This window comes from Orcinus orca, chromosome 15 (assembly GCF_937001465.1).
Source record: "Orcinus orca chromosome 15, mOrcOrc1.1, whole genome shotgun sequence".
Lineage (NCBI taxonomy): Eukaryota > Metazoa > Chordata > Mammalia > Artiodactyla > Delphinidae > Orcinus > Orcinus orca.
Genome location: NC_064573.1, coordinates 37,660,692 through 37,680,324, shown reverse-complemented (window position 1 = coordinate 37,680,324; position 19,633 = coordinate 37,660,692). Strand labels below are relative to the sequence as shown.

At 49.9% G+C, this 19,633-nt stretch overlaps 1 protein-coding gene across 50 annotated transcripts in view; it reads right to left on the bottom strand.

Moving 5' to 3' along the window:
- CELF4 (CUGBP Elav-like family member 4) overlaps nt 1-19,633 on the bottom strand; it is a 299,515-nt gene that overhangs the window by 278,972 nt on the left and 910 nt on the right. The gene's annotated exons all lie outside the window — the stretch shown is intronic.

The following is a 19,633-nucleotide window of genomic DNA, read 5'->3' as shown; positions in this document are numbered from 1 at the left end:
GGGAGGGCAGAGATGCATTCAGCCCGGGAGCATTTCCCCGGGAACCTCACCCTGGCCTCCTTTGCGCTGTCCCTCCCTCAGGACACACTGCTTCCAAGCCCTGCCTCTGGGCTGGTTGAGTTTGAGTACCATCTGCTCCCACCCAGATGGAGGCAGTGGGGAGGGGGCCCTCTCTCTTCCCATAGCTGCTGCCCCTCCCCGCAAGCTCCCTCTCTGTCTCTGTCTCTGTCTGTCACGCGCGCGTACACACACACACACACACACAGCCCCACACTTTCGGTTGTCTCCGAGAGGAGCTGGGTGTGCAGGGCTACCCGGAAGTTGAGGAGTCCCGACCTCCTCTTTCTCATCTCCCAGGGGAAGCTGTGGGCAGAATGTGAGAAAAATGCCACAGATGGCCCAGCCGTGCATCCACGAAAGCAGCGAGGTTTCTGGAGGACAGTCTCCCTTAGCGTCCCACCCACTCAGGCTGCCCATACAATACGTGTGTGGGACCCTGCCTCCCCCAGACCTTCCCCCACCCCTCTCCCACACCCTGGCCAGAGGCTCCTCGAGAGACCCCCCCACTCACACACATTTGCAGGGAACTTCAAGAGTGCCTGCCCAGGGAGTTGGACCCATCTTTTCTGCCGTTTTTCACGTGCACTTGGTAGAAACTCTAGTCATAGACTTACAATCTGTAACTTAGAAACTGGCCCACCTGGGCCCCTGACATCCCCCATACGCCGGCGTCCCCTCAGCACCTCTGGCATACACGTCCACACGGCTCCTTGCCTGGGCCTCCCCAGCTGAGATTGCAGTGTGCTTATATGGAGGCAGTGTGTGTGCATACACACACACACACACACACACACACACACACACACACACACTGTTCTCACAGAGGCTACAGGCAAGGGCTACAGATCCCAGAGCTCTGCTCAGACCCTGAGCTTCAGGATGGGGGCAGAGGTGTTTCTGGCATGAGATCCCCCTGGGCTGAGAGAAAGGGGGGACCCACCTGGGTAGCAGGTCCCAGGATGAGGGAGCTTTGCAGCTGTGCAGGAACAAGCAAGAGCCTCCTCTGCTCCCTTACATCCCTTTCCAGAACCAGGGCAGAAATCACTGCTCTCCTGTACCTGACACGCACACATGCCCCATACAACATCAGCATACGTGTACATGCATGCAGGAGACTCACAGGACACAGTAATGCCAAACACAAGGAGATGACACGCATCCACACAGCATGCCTTGAACAGACTCACCGTGTGCCAGCAGCTAGCCACGCCGTGGCCGTTCATATCTATCTCCATGGTCCCCAGAGCTGCCCACGGAGCCTCACCCCTCACGGCCCATCAGCACAGTAGGGTCACGTGGGACGGGGCAACACATACACACCACCTCCCAGGGCAGCCCAGAGCATCTCATATCCGACACACCCGGCCCAGGTCCGTGCATGGCAGAGCAGGCCCACCCCATTGTCCCAGGAAAATCTCAGTTTCCAAATGGTTTGTTCGTCCTTCAGGAGGTGAACATTTAGTGGACTCATTCCCAAACCCTCAGGATTTTATCCTAAAGAAAACCATATGTTTCCCATTCTCTGATGAGCTCCCTGTCATTGCATCATTGCTAACCCTTTGCTCCATGTAGTGTGTGTGTGTGTGTGTGTGTGTGTGTGTGTGTGTGTGTGTGTGTGTGTGTGTATTTTCTTAATACAGATGGACAGGGCCACTTTGTCTGCCAAGCCTGGGTAAAGTGTGGTCCCATAGACCGACAGGAGCCCTGCAGGCCAGGGGCAGGCCTGGGTGGACAGCAGAGGTTCGATGTGGGAAGACATCCTCCCTCAGTGCTAGGAGCCACAGAGGAGGCAGCCCGAGTGCTGGCCTCCAGGACAGATGGGCTGCAAACCTACACCTGTCGTCTCATCCCTTCCAGTCACTCTTTCCTGGAGGTGCCTCTTCTGGTCACAGGCCTGGCTTTACTTGTACTAGACCTGCCCAGGACAGATGTACAGGGCTGGGGGGTCCTTGGAAGGCCTGCCCCAAATTTCTCCAGGACCTTCCTTTGGTCTTGGTCAGTTGAGCAGAAACCTGGCCAGGATCCTGGGGGTGGATGTGGAAGAACAAATGCAGACGGAGCGTTCTCAGCAAATGCCTTCTGGAGATTTGTTGATTTCTAACGAGGATTTGGCCTTGACCTTTACGGGGCTCCCGCGCCACACAGGCGCTGGCGAGATGACTTTTGGCCCCTGGCCTAAGGCTGAAAGGTGAGCTGCGGGGGCCACCGGGCTCCCTCCCTGCCTCCAAGCTGGGCCCTTGTCATCCCTTTCTCTAAACCAGCTGGTTTTGCTTCTACTTCTAAAGAGTTATGGGGCTAAATCGTGCCTGTGGCCTTATGGTTAATTAAGCCTTGTTGAGGTCTGGTGTGTGAGTGTGTGCTTCTGTGTGAGTATATGCATCTATGTCTGTGTGTGTACCTCTATGTGTGCATGTCTGTGTGTGTCTATTGTGTCTATGTGTGACTCAGTATGTTTCTGCATGTCTGTGTCTGTGAAATGTGTTTATGTGTGTGTGCTATATCTATATTTTGGGGGGTGTGTGCTTGTGTAGATGGGTATCTGAGTGTCCTTATGTGAGTGTGTTCCTATGTGTGTCTGTGAGTATATATTTCTTTGTGTGTCTATACATGTGTGTGTGTCTGTAACAGGGTGTGTTTATGTGAGTTATCTCTGTGTGTCTGTAATGTGTATATGTACTTGTGTGTGTGTGTGTGTGTGTGTATGTGTGTGTGTGTGTTTTCAGAACCTCTGTAAAACGTGGTGTGGGATAATTTAAGAAAACATTAGCTTTTAATGTCACAGGGCTTCAGTATCCCCATCCGTAAAATGACGGCGATGGAAGAGGTGATCTTTTTATTTACTTCCATAAAGGGAGCTGCATTCATGGAAATGTGGGGGGTTTGAGAATATGACAAATATGGTTGCAAATTCTGGCTCTGCGTCTCCATAGCGCGTAAGCTCCGTCGAGTTCCTGCTCTTCAAGCTTCTGTTCCTGTGGCATTCAAAGGGGCACAGTGACATCTCTGTCGCAGTTTTGTCACGAGGATTTGATGAGATAAAATAAGCAAGAGTCCTACGTGTACGCCATGTAGTAGGTGCTTTGTCAATATTCCCTCCCGTCCATCCTGATGTCAGCCCAAGCATCCTATTTCTGAGTGAGCAGGACTTTCAGAGCTCTCTGTGTGCTGATGGGGGTGCTGGCACTCAATACGTGACAATGGCCCTGGAGATTTTAACTTTTACACCTCATTTTCCCTCCTTTTAGCTCATTCCATCCTCACAATGACCCTAAGAGGTGGGGTGAACAGGGGTCACCGCAGTGATTCTAGAGAGGAGAAAGCTGAGACTCTGAGCCAGAGGGCTGGGCAGGGCGAGGACCAGGCGTCCAGCTCCATCCCTCGTGCACCAGCCACCTCTGCAAGCAGGCAGTGTCCAGAGCGCCAAACACTGCCTGCTCCCAGGGGCCCCTCTGAGGATCCAGGCCTCCCTTGCACTGTCAGGCCCAGAGAGAAGGAGCTTTCCCGAGACCCTCTGATGCATGCAGCTCATCTGCTGGAGAGATGTGAACAAGCAGACTTTTGCACAGGAATCAGAGGGGAGACTTTGTGAAGGGTGGTCGGCGCCTCCCAGAGCTGGCTCTGATCTGCCTGCAAGGAGCTGATTCCCCCTTCCTTCAAACAGTCGGGGGTGTGGACACCCAAGGTCAGATTCAATAGCCTTGTCACCCACCTTATTTATGGGATTTGACTCTAAGTGATGATTGCTGGTTTCCCCAAATCCAAACCACTACAGAGCAGAGTGGTGTGGCCCCAGAGAGCAGGGGAGCAGACACCCTGAGCTAATGAACAGGCTCAGTCTCCCAAGAAGATACACTCAGTTTCACCTTTAACTTTGGGCAGGTTGGTGGTGAAACAGACAAACCAATCATACATTCCTTAAATCATCGCTGCCCTTTGGCCAGGGGCTGCCCAGGCCAGGCCCCAGGAATCTGCCTACTTGGTCATTGGCCAGGCCTCTGCCCCCTCTGGTTCGCCCAGGCCCCTTCCCTGGCTCGCCGGCATCTGTTCTGAGCCTGAGCCGTTCTGCTGTATCCTGGCAGGATCTGACCAGGTTGTAATTTTCCTTCATGATCCCTTTTCCATTTTTCTTTATAAAAAAGGTATCAACTGTACCTGGTTGCAATAGGGATGAAAGAGGTAATAGACAAGAAAGCCCTTTACAGATTAAAATACTATGTAAATGGAAGGCATACTATAATACAAATGAAATATATAATTTAACATGTATGATACAGTCTATAAGATACAAGATCTGACTTTAAATGACCAAAACACCTTTGGTATATAGGTTATACAGGTACGGTAAAATATATGACTTAATTTGGTATATAACGTGACTTAGAGTATATACTGTGATCTATCGGATTATGTAATATCTTATGACATATCATATTCTGAGCACAGAGGAAAGTAGAATCAAAATCAGTCGACATTAGGCTATTTTGGCATTCAAAACACGAGCCCCAGATTTGTGATTTTAACAGCTGAAGCTGGGAGGGAGAAAACTAAAAATACGAATGGGGAAGATATCTCCATCGACCGGCAATGTGGCCCACTGGGTGGGGGGGATCCGTGGGAAGGCAGAAACCCCAAGAATAGGTCTGGGAAAGGGGAGCAGTGGGGAGAAAGCCTCTTGGGAGGAGGTGGAGGAGTCACGCTTGGCAGCGATTGTCCCTACTATTTATGAAGCCAGATGAGGAGCTGTAGGGCTTGCGGTGGCCCCCGAGTCTGCTGATTAGCTGGAGATTATATTGATGATGTAATAAAAATTCACTTTGTCTATTAAGTTTCACCAGGACAATCAGGAGAGATGAGATAAAAATCAGAGGAAATGAATAACAGAATGGAGGAGAAAAACCATGAGCCTCCGTCCCTGCCACGGTCCCGGTGTGTCTCCCCTTTTCCTGCCCACCATGGGGCATGGGCCCAGAAGCCCCCAGCCTTGCACCCAGGCAAAGCTGACCTGGCAACGTCCCTGAGCTGGAGCTGGGCTGCTCTCGGGAAGGGACTCGGCGCTTCAGATACGGCACTGGTTTAAGTTTACTGACTGTGTTTAATATTTGATTAGACCTCTGACTTGGCAGCCTCCTGGGTGCGCCGGCCCTGCTGGGAGACAGGCAGGGTCTGAGCCCCTCCGCTGCCTGCTTCATCTGGTCCTGTGGCGTGGGAGGGGGTGGTCCATGTCCTGGCCACACAGCTTTAGGCCAGGTGGGCCCATGCCCAGGGAGCAGCCAGAGGCCTCCCAGCCTCACGGCCTCTCCCTCTGGCTTGGCTTGTGCCAGAAATCCCACCACGAGAGATGTTTCTTTGGGTTATGATCTGGGCTCTAAAAGGTCCCTGTACGAGGCACATGTCACCAGTGACGGTAACTCATTAGTGTCCATTAGCCGCTAGGGACGCATCTGCCCAGTTTGATTTGTCAGATCAGCAAGGGGCAGGACTTGGAAGGGATAGGAAAGGGAGGTCATTTGGGTTGGGGACCGTTGTGCCCTGAGAGCCCTGGGGCTTGGGGTTTGGGGCCTGGGGGCATCGGGGGAGCGTAGAGTAGGTGCGGGGGGGGGCACTGGAGGACTCCAGCTCCGTGATGGGGCCCAGTTCTGCTCCCCCGCTGAGAAATCCCAGGGGTCAGGAAGATGCTGCAGGGTCAAGCTCTGTGGAAGGCCTGAACGAGGGGAGTTTTCCTTCCGCTAAAGAGTCGGCCACAAACACTCCTGTGTTCGGGGCCCTAAAGATCACCTCATCTCTTCCTGCTTCTCTGGGCTGGGTTTCTCTCCCAGAGATGGAGGAAGCACCCCCAATTGCTCCCATGCAGTAAACAGGCTGCCCAGGGAGCCTGACACCCTTGCCTGGGTGTGCTGTCCACACTGGGAGTGGTTCTTCCTGGGAACTGCCAAGGTTCTTTCAGCCACAAGACCAGTGTCACCCCAGGAAATGCTGTCCTGGGCTTTACCCACTGCTTGGCTTCCTGCAGCCACTCCTGAACTGGGGGCCAGCACAGAGGAAGGGCAGAGGGCCAGGGAGAGATTCCCACCTCTAGAAACACCCAGTTTACTGCTCGGGATGTTCAGCTGAGTAAGCTTTGGGGACAGTCTGGATTCCTGACTAGGTGACAGGGAACATGGGCACGGGTTGAAATATTCCATGAGTAATCTCTCAGCCCAAGTGGGCTGCCGTTCGGACAGCTGAAGGATACTGAAGCCCCAAAGAAGGTGAGGCCTGTCCTTGCAGGTCCTATGTGTGTCACCACCTTCCTCAGACATACCTGCAACCCACCCACCTACCCCTGCGCCCAACTCTTCTCTCTCAGCTGGGCCGGTGGTAGGTCGAAATTTATTCAAAGTGAGAAATTCCTTTATCCACCAGCCTGAGAACAAGACTTTACTGCAGTGGGACAAAAACGAAACATAATGGAACAAAACGAAACAAAACAAGCAGGCCAGCAGCAAGCTAGCCTCCGGGATCTGCCCTGCCTTGTTCCCATGTCCCAGCCGGGCTTCTGCCACCCTCTCTACCTGGGAGCCTGGGGCCAAGCCCCTTGGGCCGGAAGCTGGTACCCCTATCTGATTACTCCTCTTTGGGGGGGGGGTCCTTCATTCCCCACACAGGACATTCGCATTGGGTAGTCTTATATTTGTGGGTTTGCTGCTTCCTAGCACACCCAGATCTTCTCAGTGGTGATGGTGGGTTCCCGCCTTCCGAGGAGAAGACTTGACCCTTAGGGCACCTGAGTCGCACATGAATCTGCCTCCTTGAGGGAGGTGTGTTTCTGCCCCCACCCCACCCTTGTCTTCCCTGAGTGTCTCCCCCATCAGATTGGAATGCTGCACTTGCTCTCTGCTTTGCAGAAGGCTGCCCTGCCCCACGGGGGTAGGCATGGCACCCTGCTCTCCGCATGGGGCTGGTATGCCCTAGATGCAGACTGCAGCTGGGTCAATGACTCCCCTGCTGTTGCCCCAGCCGGATTCTCCTGCCTCTCCTGCCAGCCTTGGGGGACCCTCTCCTCCCGGCTCTGTGGCCTCTGTTGTGGACCAGCCTGGCTCAGCTGACATAAGTCAGAACATCCAGGGTTAATGTTTTGCTGAGAAACTTGAGAAACTCGGGAGAAACAAACCAAGGCTTTGGAGACAGTGTGAGTCGCAGACGGGGGTCTCGCACAGAAGGGAGCAGGAACCTGGCGCCCCCAAGCTGCAGCTCTGCGGCCACCGCCTGGGCCTCTGCTCCTGTCCTCCCGTCCAGCTGCCTGCCACTGTGACCTGGCCTGTGGACTGGCTGCTCACTGCTGCCTTCGGGCGCGCTTTCCCAGCCGAGACACCGCCCGGTTATCTGCATTCCTCTCCTCTCTCTGGGGACCTGCTCGGCTGCCTCGTCCCTTCCAGCCCCAGGCCTCACCCTTTACTTCTCATTCCAGTGGATTTTCAAACCTGCCCCACACAATAACAACAGAATTGACTCTAAAATAAATCTAATAATTTACTTATTGAAATAATCAAGATGAGAGCAAAGCGGAGGTCTCAGATTTTAAGAAAAAGAGTTTTAAAAATTGCAAGAGAGGGCTTCCCTGGTGGCGCAGTGGTTGAGAGTCTGCCTGCCGATGCAGGGGACACGGGTTCGAGCCCTAGTCCGGGAAGATCCCACATGCCGCAGAGCTGCTAGGCCCGTGATCCATGGCTGCTGAGCCTGCACCTCCGGAACCTGTGCTCCGCAACGGGAGAGGCCACAGCAGTGAGAGGCCCGCGTACCGCAAAGAAAAAAAAAAAATTGCAAGAGAAAATGAAGCCTGGAAATAAGCCAGTGGTGGCTCTCCCGCTCTGTGCCTCTCACTCCGATGGCCCACGGAACTTTGGTGCCCTGGAGCTGCTGCCCTGGGGTCTCAGCTGGACCTGGGTGGCAGGTGTGCCAAATGATCACTAACTAATCAATCCTGTGCCCAGGCCCGGGTGGTCAGGCACAGGGTTGAGTGTGCGTGTGTGCCTTCTGGGGGCATTTGGAGAGTCCTTTGCAAAAGCTGAGGGATATAACAGTTTGGAGTTGGACCCATGTCAGACCCCTAAGTATAGAAAAGATTCTGGTGCCGCAACACAGGGAATGAAGAATAAAATCCGTACTAAACCCTACACGAATTATTCATTTTTGAAATGAAACCCAACGCACCTGCATACTGAACTACAATACTTTCTGGATCTTCTGATCCTCCTCTCTTGTTTCATCTTGGTGCTGTTTTGCTGGTGCCCCAGGCTTGGGCTCAGGGTCCCATGCAGCCGACTCCTACACGGGGCTCCCATGCGTAAGAGGAGTGCCCCCCTTGTCCTGTAGGGGTAAGGAGTGGTGTACGGGAGAGGTTTGGACACCGAGCCAGGACTGCGGCAGGAGCGGCGCCTCGGCTTCAGGGGCCCTGCTTGAGAGTAGGAAGTTCTCCCTCTCACGGTCAGAGGGCAGGCAACTGCTGGAGGAGAGGGGAGCCCCTCCACATGCACAGTTTGGGGACCCCTCCCTAAGGTAGGGAAAGGGTCTACAGGAGGGTCCTAGCCTCTTGGCTTTGGGCTGTTCTCCTAGAGTTCCTTAGACCCAGGCCTCTGGGGTCGAGGCAGCGGTGTGGCTCTGTGGACCAGGAGGGTACACCCTCCCCAAACACCTCTGTGGCCATGCCTAGTCTGGGCCCCGGTGGTGGGCAAGTCCAGAGATCTGGGAACTGTCCAAGGTAGCCTCAGCTAACAAGGCTGGGCCATTAGCACGGGGGAGGGAACAGAGACTGGCCAAGGCCCTTGGTCCCAAGGGCTGGGTGTAAGTGTCTGGAGGGACTCTGAGTGTGCCAGAGGCCAGGAGGGGGAGGCAGGTGGCCTGTCTGCTGAGTTCCAAGCGCTCCTACCCCAGCCACAGGGACCATTTCCTCTCCTTCCTTCACATCAAAGGCATCTCCCCTGCACCTTAGCAGTTCCTTTCCTATCGTCCATCATCACCCCACCGGGGGACCTGGCCTCTAAGGCAGTCTCCCTTCCAGCTACCTGCACAGGCTCTGGGAACAGAGAAAAGAAATGATCCAAATTGTCGGCTCTGTTCCGTCTCTCTCTGCCAAGCCCTCGGCCACTGGAGTCTCTGCTGTCCACTTCTCCCTCAGAACACCTGATCAGGTGCTGCCCAGCGTGGCCAAGGAGGACCAGGAACAGCCTGAGCTGGGCTCCAGTGCGCAAGGCCATGAGAGGCCAGGGGCATGCCAGACAACAATTCCAAGGCCAAGGACACATGGCCTTCCCTTTCCTTCCTGCTCACTGTGCCTGGAGGTGAGACTGAGTGAGCGACGGCCTTCTACAGTCCAGACCATACCAACCTGACCAACAAGGCTGACAAGAAAAGACCCTGGCTCTGCTGGTCTCAAGAACCCAGTCACATGATTGATGGGATTGGGTGCCTTTCTTCCTGGGACCTTTAAGCTGCAAAGGGTGCACACTGACATCCCCCCGAGGCCAATATCCAGCCCTGTAACTGGGGATGCCGCTTCAGACTCACACCACCCCTCAGAGATAGACCTCTTCACACAGTGGGTACAGGGATGCTCTCTGTGCCCCATCCGGTGAGACCACGCCAAGCCAAGTATTGATTTGACAGAAAGATGTGGATATGTTGGGTGGATAATGGTTAGGGGATCCTATTTCTTTCTTTTCCTGTCCAGAGAACACCTCTCCTCTACCTCACCCCGCTGGAAAGCGGAGGCCGGATGAGGGAAAGCGTTCTTTCTGGTGTACCTGCCAGGCGAGAGGCAGCACTCACTGGGAGCGGTATGGCCAGAAGCAGCTATGGGGAGGTCCACTGAGGGCCACGCTGCAGACTGCACTTTGCTGCTCCCAGCCTCAGTCTCTTTATCTGTGCGGCGGCAGCAATGCATTCGGCTTTCTCCAGGCCAGAGAGGGGAGTTTGACTCAGCTCAGTCTCACAACCTTCTGCACCGAAACTCCCAATCATAGGAATGCTTGACACTCCATAAGGCCGTGTTGTTTTGTACACACTGGGGGTGTGGCCTCTTGCCTATTTGAAGGTTGCCCTGGTAGACACCTCCTTCCTGGGTGCTTTCCAAGGGTTCAAGACCAGGGAGCCTCTGGGAACAAGGTCCCCCTTTCCCACCATGGAAAGAGCTCTCAACATCTTCACCTCTCCGTATATTCTTAGAACCAGTCAATATGATTAATTTTACATGGGCATAATTTCCTGCTCTTGCAGAGGAGTCCTCCTAGACTTGCCCATCAGCAGCGACATGATACAGTTTCTGGTTATATTGGTCAACCAAGATATTGATATTATTAATAATGGATATCTATATGCTGACCTTTGTCCATACAACTGAATCACTCTGGGCTGGCTGTCACATTTCTTTAAGAGCTATTGATAAGCCCATTAATGTACGGGAATGTATGATCTCAGGTGTGTGATTTCACTCAACGTCAAGCGTCTCCTGTGCAGATCTATGTTTGTTGGATGGACTGGTGTGGGTAAGTGCCATGTGCAAGAGAGAGACTGCATGCGTGTGCTTGTGTGGGGAGGGTATGTGTGTGAGTGTGTGAATGTGTGTGAGTCTGTCTTGAACACCGGGCCTTTTAGAGCTGATCAAATAGTCAATTAGAGCATTATAGGGAGGTAGCTGTATCAGAGAGTGCTTACAAATACACTGTGATGTAGTGTTTGATCTTTGGATGCCTCTTGTCTCCTAGGACTAGCACAGGAGGCTTGGCTTTATAAGGATATTATTAGGTTGATCCTTGTTCTCTCAATGTACCTGCCAGGCAAGAGGCAGCACTCACTGGGAGCGGTATGGCCAGAAGCAGCTATGGGGAGGTCCGCTGAGGGCCACGCTGCAGACTGCACTTTGCTGCTCCCGGCCTCAGTCTCTTTATCTGTGCGGCGGCAGCAATGCATTTGGCTTTCTCCAGGCCAGAGAGGGGAGTTTGACTCAGCTCAGTCTCACAACCTTCTGCACCGAAACTCCCAATCATAGGAATGCTTGACACTCCATAAGGCCGTGTTGTTTTGTACACACTGGGGGTGTGGCCCGTTGCCTATTTGAAGGTTGCCCTGGTGGAATGCATGCATTGTGTGCTCACGTGTGTGCACACAGGCACACAGATCTCGTCGCTAGTCTCTGATTGCTGTCATCTCTGTAACTGCTGTCGTTCCTACGTGGGTGGACAGCGCCTTCATCAAGTCTGTCTACGGTGATCCGTTCCTGTTTGGACCCGGACACGCTCACTTGCCGGGGGAGCCCCCTCACTCGCCCCTGTAAAGGGAAGCCAGCTAGCTAGAGAGATCTTCTGGATCCTCAGACTTAGTGTGTGAATAAACCAGACATGGATTAATTAGGTGTGACTGCATCATTAAATTAGAATAATGAACAAACAGCCACGTATGGCATTCAAATCTTCCTAGAATGACTCCAAGGGTTGCTTTCAAGTAAGTCACCTGTCAGTCTGTAGGTTTTGGGGACTCTAGAGAGTGAGGCTCCTGTCATATCTTGAGAAGTAGATTCTTTAGGCACCACCTACGCCAGGCGAGGACCATCCTTCAATGCGTACCCGGACTCCGTAACCGAATCCAAACAATGGCTTGGTTCAATATAGCATCATCTATGCACGCTTCAGCTCCGAGCATTTCTCAGAGTGAAATACGACAGTAGCACAGGTGCTCAAGAGACAGGAGGGAGAAGTTAAGAGGTGTGGGCAGCGGATGTGAAATGTATCGATCCCATAATATTTATGTGGATGTGCACATACTTGCTTATGCACGTGCCTACACACACAAACACTCACACACACACACATACACACATCTCTTGCATTTCCACGAGCTCTGTTTTTATTCTATTGACACTCCCCATTTCAGCCAGATAGATTTGAAGGTGAACCAAGTCTTAGTCATGTAATTTTAGAAACAGCTGCTGAGAGGAAGCCCCATGCCCTCAGCGGGCAACACCCCTCACCGTCCCCATCCTAGGACAGAACGGCTGTGCGGTAAGATCCATTCATCTTTAACAAAGAGGAAGAAGCCACGGCTAAGAGGAAAGAAAATGGGAAGTAAGGTTGCTTGCCTCACCGTGAGCAGTAGGATAGCCTAATGCATGGGGGCTTTGTTAGTAAGATCTGCTAAGTATCCAGAAACCTTTGATCTGGAGCAGCTCTTAACAAAGGTGATTAATTAATTAAAGCAGAGTGTATTGCAATAAAGTAACATCGTGGCCAGTTTTATGTGCTGTCCAGAGCCGGCCTTCAGAAGTCTCCGTCAACTAAACTCTTGTTGGAGGCCAGCTCATTATCAATTTTTTTTTCCTGAGCTTTGATCAATATTTTTGGCTCTTCCATCCTCACGGAACCAGAACTATGTCTGTCTCCACGAGGGCACCCATTTATTTACACCTTGCAGATGGCCACGTAGGATTTGCTCCTGAGCTGAGCTGCTGGGAACTGCTTCATTTGAGTGTCAGTCAGCTTATGCTGAAGGGGAGATATACAAGGGAGGATAAGGGAAACCAAAGGTGGCGTGAGTGGAAGGGGAGCAGCCCTGTGACTCCTTGGTCCTGAACACATCCCCTTCTGCCCCCGGAGGGACACAGAAAGGAGGGCAATTACCCTGGGGCTGCCCACCTGGCTGCTTTGTTGGTTTCTGTGGGCAGAGCTGTATCTTCGGCTTTATACCCATCCAGGGGCCACTGGAAACTGGATGAGTGGAGATGGAGGAAGCCCTTAGGGCAAGCACATCAACTCTGGGAATTCCTCTGCCACCGTTTCTACCCCATCATCGTCCTCTTGCCCTGGCATCTTTAACCATACCCTCACGTTGCCAAGTGGAACATGTATCTTTCTCTTCAGACCCACTGTGGGTTTTCGAGGGCATCTTAAATAGCGAGGAGAAAAAAGAAAAGAGGGAGTTGGAACAGCATGATAAAAGGGCTCCAACTAAGCTGGGGGCTCTGTGCCCCTTCCCTAGGCTATTTGGGCAGAATTAGATGCCTTCTGTGATTCTTGGAGAATATGTGTATATGAGGGGCTGCAGAAAAGTTAAAAGTAGAGGAAGAGGATGTGATTTCCTTGTAGAGAGCCCAAAAGGCGGGCCACCAGGTCCCTGCCACCCCTGTGTGCATTCAGGCTAATGCAGTCCTTTGCTTGCCAGGGCCTAGCTGGACTGACTCGGTCAACTCCCCTGTATGTGTATGTCTGTGTGTGTGTGTGTGTGTGTGTGTGTGTATGTGTGAAAGCACTACAAAAGAAAAGTTGGACAGGGATGCCAAGTGGCAGCAGGTGGAGTAGGGAATGCAGAGAGTGGAGGGAATGATCTCTGCAGAGAGCTGGGCTCTGTGGCTGGCCACTCAGATCTCGGATGGAAGGTCATTTCTAAAATGAGTCAGTAGGTGAGCAGAAGTGGGCAAGCCTTTGAAGAGTGATGTGTGGGGGGAGATGAACCCTCTCCCCAACCTGGACTTCTGAGTGGGGCTATCAGGCAGATGAACAAGAGCACGCCTCCACACTGGAACTTAGATCATTGACAAATCCAAGCCACGAGTTCTGAGGTGGAGCATGTACATAATCACAAGGACAGCGTCATTCTCCTCTTTTCTTCATCAACCATCTCCCTGATCACACATATAGCCTTGCAAGATGAAACTACCCCTAACATCATCTCCACGACACTTGAATTTGTCATGTCTTCCCTGTGCGCACATGCACACACACACACACACACACACACACGCATGCACTCACACCAACACCCACGCAGGCTGCAGCATCTTCCCTCCCCCAACCCTCCAGTACCCAGAGACACACACAGATTTTCACACCCTCGAGCTCTTCTCTCAGCATGTCACATGGGATTTCCCTTCCAAGTTCAGAAGCTGCTGCAGTTTCAGCCACTGTCAACCAGTGATCCCAGCTTGCGGCTGGCATTTTGGCCTTCCAACTTTCAGTTTTCCTTTTTTCTGCCTACGATGTTGGGCCTCATTCTCTATTGCATCTTCCTCTCCTCTACAGAGTACTCATTCCAAATCTTCTATACTGAGATCCCTCCTGGGTCAGTTTGGAAACTGACCACCCTCTGGTGACTTGGAAGGTGTGAGCTGTGCAGTGTTTTTCCTAAATCCATCAGAAGCAAGTGAGACCAGCTCTTTTCTCAACCAAAGAGTGGGTGTTTTGGATATCTCCTCAGGCATCACTCAGAAGCTCCTCTCCCATCCTGGTCTATAAATTATAATAATGAGGATGATGATGATAATAATAATAACGACAGCGATAATGGCCTTTGCTCGAGTCACCGGAGAGTGCTGAGATCACTGGGTATCAGGAAAGCCCCCCAGCAATCAGCTCTTTGAAAGCACTCTGAAAACTTTACAATACGCATGAACTGAGGGGACGTTTGCATATCTATGGCATACGTGTTTGTAATTGTTTTTCTTTGGGTTGTTTTAAAGCTATGACTTCATTCAAGAAATGCTTTCCTTTTTGTTTTATTTTGTTTTTTGTTTGAGAAGTCACAAACGTCAGCCAACTGGAGCAGGTGGAGAGAGTGAAAGTATGCCAAGGGGGTTCTTTCAACCCAATCTAGAATTCCCCATTAAAGCTGAGTGGGGCAGGGTGGGGGAGAAAGAGTGTTAACATCTCCCTGTTGAATTGCAGTAAAATCTAGGCCAGCCCTGGTTCCCATATGTGTGGGATGCGCTTAGTCATGCTTGCACATGGATGCATATACGTGCACATGTGCATATTGATTTATCTCTGTGTGTGGTGTGCGTGTGTGTGTGTGTGTATGTGTGTGTCAATTCTCGGGAAGTCTGTTTAAAAGATAAATGAAATCATGCACAACCAGCAAATAACCACCAGCGTCTTAAATAAACTAATCAATTCCCAATAGTTTTTTTCTTTGCTCCTAGATAGGATACTTATCAATGTCTGGAATTTGGAGGTTTTTTTTTTTTTTTTAATGGGGGCAGTTGTTTAGGTTTATTTTAACTTTGCAACAATTACTATTGCTAATTTTCTTTAGTGAAACTTATTTTTAAATGTTTTTCTTCTTATTACAGCTATCTCATTTTCCACATCTCTGTCTCACAAGGCAAATCTTTCTTTTAAAAGCTGTAGGTGTGTGTCCAGCCATTCTGCTAATGTTTTTCCCTGGACAGAACTGAATTTTCATTTTTCCGAGTAGTTTTTAAAGGTTCATCTTACTTGAGCTGATGCCCATGCTGATACTTCGGCTTCCCTGTCTCTTAGACTCATTTGAAAACAGAAATCAGATAGAACCTCACTAGCTTTAATTCACCTATCTCAGGAAAAAAAAAAAAAGGCAAAACAACAAAAAAAACCAATGAGCTCTTTCAGCTGAAGTCAAGTGGCAGAAACTCGATGTTTTGAGAATTGTTACCTCTTACACAAAAATACCAGACATAATTTTATGAAGATGGTCACAAATCACCCGAACATAATCATAACCCTTGCCCTTTCCCCTTCTCCCAGCTGTACCCCAAATCAAGGGGCTTGAGGAATTTACTACTCAGATACCATTGAAATGAGAGGTTGTGCATCTGACGATGAGTATATTTCTAAATGATATACTCTCCAGAGCTCAAAGCACAGAAGGTTCCATTACTCTGTCCCCACCCTCCCTCTGGATGTAGTATGAAATTATGAGGGCCCGACATCCCTGATGCTGTGGCTCCTGGGTTGGGAGCCCCTGGGCTGCCACTAGAGTAGATTTTCCTCCATGCAGCAGGGGAAAATCTCAATGCAGAGTGGTTATCCAGGCCACAGATCTGTTCTGACTGGTTAACAAGAGGGACTGTGATGAGGACTTAGCTGTTTAGATTAAAATGCATCGCAGGCTCTGGGAACAAGCACATATCAGTAGTAAAGGCTGTTTAAACCTTTGGGGACAGCCCTATGCTTAGATCACATTAATTCATAAATATTATACTAAATACCACTTAAATTGGACTTAAATGACTTTAAAGATAATGCATTATAATATGGCTATCCAGAGAGCACTAGTCTTTATGTCTCCCAGTAACTCAGTCTTTGCTGCCTCCTATCCTGCTAGATAAGACCAAAGTTATGAATGGATTTTGGCTTGTTCATGTGTGATCCACTAACTGTGTATGTGTGTGTGTGTTAGCAGTCGTGTGTGTGTGTGTGTGTGTGTGTGTGTGTGTGTGTGTGTGTGTACGTATTTTCAGTCACTGCCTTTGTTTTTCAGGAAATACAAGGAATAAAATAGAAATAAATAAAAAGTGATAGAAGGGAAGAATTAGACTAGTGGATGACCTGTTTCCTTCTCCAAGGGAGAAAAATTCTATAAGACGGGGCAAAATTCGTCCTCAGTTCACTTCTGCTGATACCCTGGGAGTTTGCCTCTCTCTTCTTTAATCAATAGCCTAATGTCTTTCTCTTTGGAGCCTGGAAAAACAATCTTTCTCGAAGTGCTTCTAATGGGGGAGAAAAGGAGACTCTGAGTTAGCCGGGAGAGTTTGCATTAAACTGGGTTTTCTTCCTTAGGTGTTGTTTCTTCAAATTGTTCTGGGCTTTTTCCTTTCTTTCTCTCTCTGCCTAGCGCCCAGATCTCCCCCTACCCATTTGCCTTCTGTTCTCCAGGGGGTGAATTTACCTTTACGGTAATCACGCCAGTCCACAACTGCTATTTGCTGCCTCCCCAGCCCAACAGCCTTTCTCCGATACGGCCGGGTTTTCTCCACAACACACACCTACTCCCTCCTCCAGACTCCCAATTTGACTGGAGTAATTGCCTTTTAAGGTTCACTCTACGCATGGCAGGTATTCCATTAACCCTTAGAACTGTTTCCTTCTTTAGTTACCAGAAATGGCAGGTGGCCAACAAATGGATACCCACCTGAAATCTCATGTACTTAATTTAATTTTTACTTATTTTTTTTCTTCTTTTTTTAACCAGTAGCATATGTATTCCATCCACACTGAAGGCCAGTATCCTGTCATGTCTCTCAATTTTATCCCAGTATGATTCATTAGAAGTTAGAAATTCAAGAAGGGGAAAGAAAAAGCCACAAATATACCCCAAAACCAGGCTTAACAAAGGCACGTTTCTATCCCTAGCCTCATGTTATAATTTAGACTTGGGGGAAATCTAGAAGTCAAATGCAACCCTCATTCTTCAAGCCTCATCATGCTTTTGACTAAACAGTAATTAATCACCAATGGCAAGCAAGTAATTTTTTAAGGTGGCCGGAAGCTTAGTTTATCAGGATTAGCTAATAAATCAGGCGGTATCACTGAAGGAGGAGCTCAAACTCTTCTAGGAATGAATAAACCAGGCCTCAGAAACTGTCTCATTTATTCAGCTCTCTCAGAGCTTCCCAGCACTGTTAGGGACATTGTGGGCCAACCTTGCCTATAAAAATCTGAGGGATGGAGAGGCAGGAAGTTTCATAGGAAAAAAAAATATGCTCAGGCTCTGAAGGGTGAGCTTTGACAATGAAGCACCCAGCATTCCAGAGCCAACGGGCCTGCCTGCCCCTGACTGAGCCAGTTTAGAGGAGGAATTATTTAGAAAATGAAGTTTTGCTTGTCATAGGAATCCTCGCCAGATATGTGTATGCATATATATGGTATGATACATACGATGTGACTATATCTTAACCTTCTCTACCTCGCTGATGCAGATGATGATAATTCTACATCTTTGCTATAGTAAAAGGGAGCCCCCAAAACATCAGAAACAGAGTGATGATACTAGCAAGCGATCGTGAGAAGAAACCGAGGAATATTGTTTAAGATTATCTTCATTTGGAATAAAGAAGCAAATAAAGTGCTCCAACCCAGATCTCATAGGAAGCTCAGTTCTTCACAACTGTCTTTTTACCTCTAGTGGATACTGATTTTTTTAAACTTTAAAATCTCAAATCCCCACAAGAACCTATCATTAAGATGGGCAAAGTATTTCTCTACCTCTGCTTCTTAATTTTCATTATTGCTATTTTAAAATCTGGGGACATATTAAAATGACAAAGGTTTAATACAAACCTTGATTAGCTTCTAGGGAGCTTGATTGGAAAGGGAAAAACTACAGAGATATGGTTGACTTGAGAAGGAGGGTGAAAAAGGGGGAAAATGATATTATTTCGAAGACTGCCTCCCCATTCCACCTTTCCAGTTTCTCTTCTGAACAGACATTTTCTCCATATTGAATAAAGGTTGGTTTCTCTCTCCATTACAGCTCCCACCCTCACCCCACCCCAGCAAACCCAGTATATTTCCATTCTGCTATGTTTTTGTGCTACTCAACATGCCATTAACTTTAAGATTTACTCCTCAGCAGGCAAGCTGGAAGATGCTAAAGCCAATAAAAACTGCTCTCTGGGACTCCAACTATGAAGAGTTCGGAGCTCTGCTTAGTATTCGGATGAAGGGAGGGCTGAAGAAGGAGGGAGGCTGTGATAGTGAAAACCACTGCTGCTTAGAGAACCAGACAGCTCCGCGCTCTGCACCTAATGTGCCGGAGGATCAGCTCTGTTCATAGCCCATTTGTGGCCAAGGATGAGGCTGCCCTCTGTGTGTGGGTAGGTGTGCATGTGCGTGTGTGTGTTTTCATCTTTTAAACCACCAGCTCTAACACAGCATCTTCAGCAGCTCTCCACACTACTGTTTATTAAAAACGGAACGTCCATACACATCCCTTACAACTTCCTTAGCCCAATGCTCCTTCTCTGCCTGACGATCAATCTCTCTCAGAAAGCATTTAACTTGCCTACACAGCTCCAGCCCCGATTAATTCCCGCTGCACATCCTATACATTACTGTTAGGGAGCAAGCACTGGGCTAATTTCGTCACCCACCAGCCACCCACACACGTTCTACAACTGAACACGTTTGGGGCTCTGCCTTAAAGATAATAAAACAAGGAGAAAACAGGCAGGCTGCAGACAATTCCCATGACCACTTTCCTAAAAAGTTGCTGGGTTTTAATTCTTTGATCATTCTGTTTCCCCCTCCTCCAAGCACTCACTAGTAATGATTGCTTCAAGGGAAAGAAACGATGTACTATAAACCTCTCTGCATGGTGAGTTTGGGATAATTTAGGATACACCCTCCAAAATGCATATCTTTCACACACAGATTTTTTTCTCGAAGCCCTGCTTTCTGGAGGAGGGGATCATCCAGGCTTCCCTGACCCCCCCACTCCACCCAGGGGATGGCTGGTTCTTTGCTAATTCTTACCTTAGGTTTTGTCCCCCTTTCCTTCAAACAACTAACCCCCCCAACCCCTCCTCCGCCACTCGCACCACAACCGGATTATTCAGGCACACAGCTCGACACGGAGAGTTTACTGTTAAATTGATAGCGAAATAAAAAATGTATCTTTGAATCTGTCACCTCTCTTCTTTTTAGACGGCTGCGCTCCTGCTACTCTGGCCCGGAGCGGAGAAGGAGAAAACCACCTCCGCTTAGTATTTCAGCACCACGGCGATGGACAGCACCCTTGGTCCCCGGCCGGCTGAGAGCCCGCCAGTCTGCTCAGCGTCCCGGGCTCGGCCGGT